A 7,479-nucleotide genomic window follows, 5' to 3' on the forward strand; every position below is an offset into this window, starting at 1 on the left:
AGAACCTAAGGCTGGAGAATCCAAATCTGGAGGGAGTGGAAGCGAATCAGACCACACCACACGAAGCAGTATGCGTCGAGAAAGAGCAGCAAGTGAACGTTCAGTCCCAGCTAGTGAACATAGCCACAGGAGCCACCACTCCATTGCACACAGCATCCGGAGCCACCACACACATCAGTCTTATGGTCCTCCAGGTGTACCCCCACTCTATGGTCCTCCAATGATGATGATGCCAGCACCTCCCCCAGTGATGGGGCCACCAGGAGCTCCACCTAGCCGTGATTTAGCCTCCGTCCCACCTGAACTCACCGCTAGTAGACAGTCTTTCCGCATGGCCATGGGCAATCCTAGTGAGTTCTTTGTGGATGTTATGTGAGCAAACTTTACAACTTTGACCTTGTTTTTAACAGTTTGTGTTTATATGAGAATTTTCTAATTATTTACATCTTGATACTAAGAACTGAAACCGAGAGGCCAATACAGTCCCGTTGAGCTGTATGTGTGATGCTCGCACGGACCCTCTCTCACTTGCCACTAATCCATGCACCTAATCTCTCAGATCCTGCTCCAGACTGTGTGTTTGTGCGGAGGGAGGAGGCTGGCCGCATTCTTGCCTTGTTGCTTGGCTTTTGTAACAGATTGGTTTTAACAAATTAATATTGCATTTTAAGGAAAAAAGGCCGTGGTAGTGGAATGGATCTACTCTTTATTTACATCCTATTTTATTAGTGTGTTGTTTTTTTTTTTTTTTTTTTTTTTTTTTTTTTTTTTTTTTTTTTTTTTTTTTTTTTTTTTTTTACCATTGTGTTTCTTTTATCAAGCAGCCAAGAATTCGGGGGTCTTTGACTTCCTCTGAGTTATCTGTCAGAGAAAGTTCATGATCCTTAGTCGGAGGGTATTCCTTCGCATCTCATGGCATCTTTATATAGAGGAGGAAAGTCTGTCGAAAAGGAAGAAATTGATTTTTAAGTAGAAGACGACTGACGGGATTGAAGCACCACAAGCCTTATACATTTACAACAATGAACTTGTCTTTATGTTTTTTTGTTTTTTTTTACCCCAGTTTGAGTGCCATGAGTTTTCATATAAACTGATGTTAAACCAGCCACGTCCACTTTAGTTCTATTTTAAATGTGCTCCCACAGCTCATTGACTTAGAAAAAGGTACATATTTTTGACATGTAGTTGGATATTAAGCTGCAGTTTTGTAAGTCTTTTTTCTGCCAGTGGGGCCTACAAGTTTGTACTTACTGTTAATGTTTTGCTACACATTATACTGTCAGGCAAAAGGTTACTTCTTTCTAGGAGTGGGGGTGTCCTGTTGCTGTTACACTACAATGTTCTTGCTTTACACAGGCCTTCGCTCCTGATGGAGATGTTCCAGGAATGGTGCTAGTATTTTTGTTCACTAATATTTTTCATCCTCTGCTGGTCACCCCAAAAAACACTAAATAAAAGGCACAATTGGGGCGAGGGCAATGACAACAGATTGTACTATTCACTGACTTGTAACCTCTCAGACTCGAAAATAAAAACAGGAGAAAAGGACAGTGGGAAAATGGCACAATGGCAGAATTTTAGGAATTTGCCTTAGCATCTACCTAAAGGTAGACTTGTTTTGTACAGCATAACCTGCTCTGGAATGGACTAAATAATTTTATCTCTGGGAGCTAAACACCTATAAAACAGGTGCCTGTGTTCTTATTTTATTCCATTGTTGCTTTGTTGCACTGAGATTTCTGCTGCAATAAATCTACACATGTTTTATGTTCTGTCCTGAATGGTTCTTTTCTATAGTGTTTTACAGAAAGCCAAGTTACCTAGTATTTATTGATATAAGAAGTGTTGATCATTTCTGAGCCCCTCCAAAAACTTGGAAACCATTGGAAATCACTTTCATGGGGGAAAAAAAACTAAACTGCTGTATAAGAAAATGATTTAAAGACTGAAATGAAAAATACACATTCCTTAGGCTATGTACACCCATCAGATGATTCTGGTCCGATAGTCGCCTCAGGGCTAGTATCAGACGAGAATCTGGCATGTGTACAGTGCTCATTCAGTGTTACTGGATCTGTTCTGGCTGATCCACAACAAAGAATGATTGTAATAGAAGTGAAGGGGGTGCCGCTCTGTAGTTCTTCCCCCTCCCCATAGAGCAGAACGGCACTGTATGTGCAGCGCTCATTCATGTCATTGGAGAGGATTGTGAAAGATGCTTTCTAATGACAATTATTGGACTTGTGTGTAGACTTAATATAGATTTTTTTTTTATATTGCAGTCATGTATTTAACATTATTGTATTGAAAGGTAAAAAATAACAGTCCACATTGTATTGTTTGGACCTGTGTCAATTAATTGTATACCTGCATGTTGGGAAAACTGACACTTATACATTTTTACAGGCTTGATGATCTATATCTCTCCTTAAAACAACATATTGCATTTATTATATTTGTGGCATTAAATTTCTTACATTTTTTTTAAATGTAACTATGTTAATGGCAACTATCCCTACAGAAAATCTAGCTGCCATTGCAGACTTTTAAATTTGCATGATTTTCAATTGTTAACCCTATCATTATGCCTTTCACTAGCCTGAAACAAGAATTACGTTGTCCAGTATTGTCACTGTGGATAAGCACTTGCTTCTGTCTACTAGAAACAGTGAAGCAAAGATAAATGCCCTAAAGCAGCTTCCATACAAATTGGCTAAGGCAGAGCTAATTTAAGATAGAGTGGTAGAGTTAATCTTACAATAATTGAGCTAATACCCTTACAGAAATTTAAATGCGCTAGAAGAGTGGGAACCCTTCGATACTGCAGCAGGAAATTTTGGTCAACACCAAAGATCATTCTTCCTTGTGTTGCTAGAAAGAACATACGGCGTAGTAGACAGAATGCTTCTTACATTGCTGGCCAGTGAAAGTGTTGCCACCCTTACAGATAAAAAAAAAAAAGATCATTGGTATCTAATAAACTGACCTGAGACACAAAGTTGTTGTTAAAGGAACCCCTAGCAACCTCTGGAGGAACCCTGGTTAAGTAACACTGCTCTATACAGTGGTTACATAGAAGTGTCTGAGTCTTCTTGTCTTGTGGTGTGGACAAAGTTGAATTAGCTGTATGGGACAATATCATTGTTTGTATATATACATTTATTTTAGTACATTTTGTTCACCAAATCTTGAATATCGAATGCTTAGTTTATAAGGAAAGAAAAGTAGAACTTGAACATAAATTTTCTACAAATAAGATTGGTTATTAGACCCGGGTCATATGGTACTGTACTGTTGATGTCTTTATGCTCCTTAAGGAATAAAGGATTGATCTATTGTACTGTGCTGCACGATCCAAATGCCAGGAGCTAGGAAAAGAGGGTATGATCACTACAACACAAACCTTTATAGACCACATGAAAAAAAAACCTGTAGGTTATAAGAGCATCGCTTTATGGAATTTGAAGAATATTTTTTTCCATGGACTGTAACAAATTCTTTAAATTGTTGTAACAAATTCTTTAAATTGTTGTAAATGTAAACCTTAATTCTGGATAAAACGATCTGTCCTATATTTGCTATTCTATTTTTTTTTTTTTTTTTTTTACAGCTTCTTTCTTAACCTTCTAGTCTGTGTTGGAAGCCTACATCAGACCCCAAGAGAACAATTGTCAGGCAGGGACAGAGCATGGTGACCCTATAACAGGAAGTTCCTGAACAGATACATTAATGACAGGATTGTACCTAAATAAACTTTATCCTAGCTTATATGTTTTAACTTATATGTTTTTGCTAGATCTGAATTTTATTATTATTATTATTATACAGTATTTATATAGCGCCATCATATTACGCAGCGCTGTACAAAGTCCATAGTCATGTCACTAACTGTCCCTCAAAGGAGCTCACAATCTAATGTCCCTACCATAGTGATATGTCATTAATGTAGTCTAAGTTCAATTTAGGGGGAAACCAATTAATCCTATTGCATGTTTTTGGGATGTGGGAGGAAACCGGAGTACCCGGAGGAAATCCACGCAGACACGGGGAGAACCTGCAAACTCCATGCAGATAGTGTCCTGGCTGGGATTCGAACCTAGGACCTAGCGCTGCAAAGGCCGGAGTGCTAACCCCTGATTATGTTTACTCCATTTTTTCTTCCTCTTCTTTATATGTAATTCATATTGACAAAAAAGAGACTTTAAAGAGATTTCAAAGTATTGACACAGACCAACTTGGATAAGGCCTACTTTGCCAGAACGCTTTGCTGACAATAATAAATATACATTTGGACATGGACAGACTTATATTTTATGACTGGTCCTTAGAGGTATTGACATAAATTCAATGACAAGATGGGCACTGTCATAACTTTAGTAATGAAGGGCAGACTGCCTCTGACAAAGTCAGGGTCTAAACAAATATTACCCAGCCTGATTGGCATTAATGGTAAGCATAGCACTAATACACATGTAAAACATAATAGGTCTAACACAAAATGTTAAAAAACAAAAAAGTTTTTGGAAATACTAATTTGCATGAACAGAGATGATGGAGAGAAGACATCAGCTGCCCAGTTTGTACTGACTTGTATGTTGATGATTCGATTCATGATATTACCCTTGACCAGAGTTCCCAAAAATAATAATAATTGATCTACTTGGGTTGTTAGAAGTAATGAAAGAGCTGGGGGCAGGAAATGTTTGTGGTTTAATAGGTGGATGATAAATGACAGTGTTGATTATGAACAAATTGTTTTAAAAGACCTGTCCTGAAGGTGATGTGGTTGGTAGTGAGATTGTGTTACCCAGGGTTGTTGAATTATATTGATTTGTCTCTATCATCACCCTCCCCTTTTAGTTCTTTCCTGTATTGCCAACCCCCCCTCCCCAATAACATTTTGTCAGAGAGCCAGTGAATTCAACTACAGTAATAGGAATGAACTGCTGAGAAGTTAATAAAAATTTGGCATTGTAAAAACCATAATGGCAACTGTGGATACCAAGATGAAGTGTCAACACTATTCATTGAAGGAAAATATTATATTTTTTCATGCATAACAGACAGGGGTGGATCAATGAATATACTTCACAAAAATATCACTAAGCTAAATGGTTTTGTCACCAAGATAAATTCTCTTGCTTATAAAATAGATATAGTTTGCCATAAAATTGGTTGTTTGGGACTCTATTTGCAATGTAAATTGGCTACCTTTGCTGAAAATGTCAATTTACAATTGTTAAAGTTTGAGAAAATTATTTTCTCCTTTATTGAATTAAAGTTACATACAAATATTAGGTTTTCATGGCCTGTGACAGGTGTTCTTGATCATTTTGGTGGAAAATTTCTCTACGGCTGTCACTAGGTAAGTGATCCATCCTGCCAAATCACTAAAATATTGTGAACAACCATTGCTGTTTGCTGTGAGGATGCAGCTGGACATCTTGTGCTTTTCCTTTTATCTCCAAAGAGCACTTTGAGAAATTGCAGAAACTTGTGAGGTACATCTCAGACTCTATAGGCCTTAGCATGTTACATGTGAAAGTTTAGTACAATTAGAAAAAGATTAAACATATTTGCCTTGTTTGAAAGTTGGCAGGAGAAAGCCTCTTCTCAGGTAAAAGAACATGGCTTACGTATACAAAGTTACATCTGCGCAAGACTGCTGGTACAATAAGGCCGATTCATCAAGCCAAATCGGAAGCTCGCTCGGGCGTAATTGCGATCCAGAATCGGACGCCAAAAACGTATTCATCAAGCAAATTTCGACAGGTGAGAATAAGCTGGCGTATTCTCCCGGCAGTTATCAACTGAAATGACCACTAGCTCTAAACCGCACATCTGCGGTAGCTCGACACTGGCGAACTTGCATTAAAAGTCACTGGTTAAAGCCTGGTTAAACGAGTACGCTGAAGCTTGATGAGATTATCTACGTGCCGATATACGAGGCGTATTTCCGCAAGCCAGATCCGGGTGCTAGTACACTCACCTTCACGTGCCAGCCGGATTCCTGCCTTGATAAATCAGCAATAGGGGTCAATACTCCGCCAATTAAGACCATTAGTTTGCAGCTGCGCGATTCAGGAGGATCTGTTAAGCTTTGTCAATGGTGAGGTCATAGCAATTAAATTAGCCAGTCAAACAAATCATAGAAGGGAACTGCTTAAAAACAAGCATAATTTAATTTTTAAATTGTAGGTCTCTGGGACATTGTAAATGGGATCACATACAAACAATCCCCCAAAAATTAAAAACTGCTAAATTTTTCGAAAAACTTTGTTCAAAATAAACCCATGTGCTAAAAGGTCACATTAAAATATAGAGACCACACAGACACCACTAAATTTACATGACAAAATAAAAAAACACACATGTAAACTAACACTTCCGTATAAAGCCAAATTAGTTAAAAATGGCCAAACAAATATTGCATTCCAAAAATACTTACTAAACCAATATGCAATTTTGACCTATCAAGGGTGGAAACTGGTTTAAAAAATATTTGAGCATGACAAACATTTAAAGGCGGTAATATAGACATATTATTGAAATGAAACACTATGGCCACAAACATAATAACATAGCATTAACATTGGCTTCTTAATTGCAAAATGAACATTGAAACATTAAAAGTTGGAAAAACAAAACCAGCTATTGTGCTAAATGGTAAGCAAAGTATCAAATGTAGCAACATAGATTAGGCTAACAGACAAAACAGCCTCTTCTTGAAAAAAAATAAAGCACGTTAGACAACACCCTTATATATGCTCATTATTATGCGCACAGGTGCTAAAAATTAACATGCAATTGGGCATGCACAGTCTGTGAAATTTGGCTAGTGTTTTTTTTTTTCCAATTTGATATTCCATAATCATTTATTGATCCAATTCTTTAGATTTGTACACCAGTAAACAGCTTTCAAGAAAAAAACAAAAAAAAATAGAGGAGGATTTTTCAAATACAGTGGTAACAAAGTCTGCTTTGGACACCAAATCCAACTTGATACAAGTCCTGTTCCGACATGAAAAATTTTGCTTGGTATACAACCTTTGCTTGGTATACAACCTTTGTGCTAGAATTTGTATGGGTCAAAATGAGTCATAACACCACGCGCTACCCTTATTTACCTCTCTCGAGACAAAGCCACGACTGCCCACGAGTGTCAGTATGCCAGTTACTACCATTCAGTGAACAACCCGCGCTTTTACTCCCTGTGAATTACATAACATCCCCTCCTCCTCCCTTCTCAGCACCATCCTAGTAGGCACTCAACCCTTCTCAGCAAGGTAAAGGGAGGTTAAATTTTCATTCATTTCATCTAATTGCTTTTCTATTTATGTACTTTAGTATTAAGCAGTATTTAAATTATTCTATACAAACCCATCAATGTATAATATGCCAATAACAACAGGATTTTTTTTCAAGGGAACGGATTATTCACTTTCTTTTAATTTCTTCTGGGACAAATTTGTTTGGTAT

Source organism: Pyxicephalus adspersus, chromosome 4, assembly GCF_032062135.1.
Source record: "Pyxicephalus adspersus chromosome 4, UCB_Pads_2.0, whole genome shotgun sequence".
Lineage (NCBI taxonomy): Eukaryota > Metazoa > Chordata > Amphibia > Anura > Pyxicephalidae > Pyxicephalus > Pyxicephalus adspersus.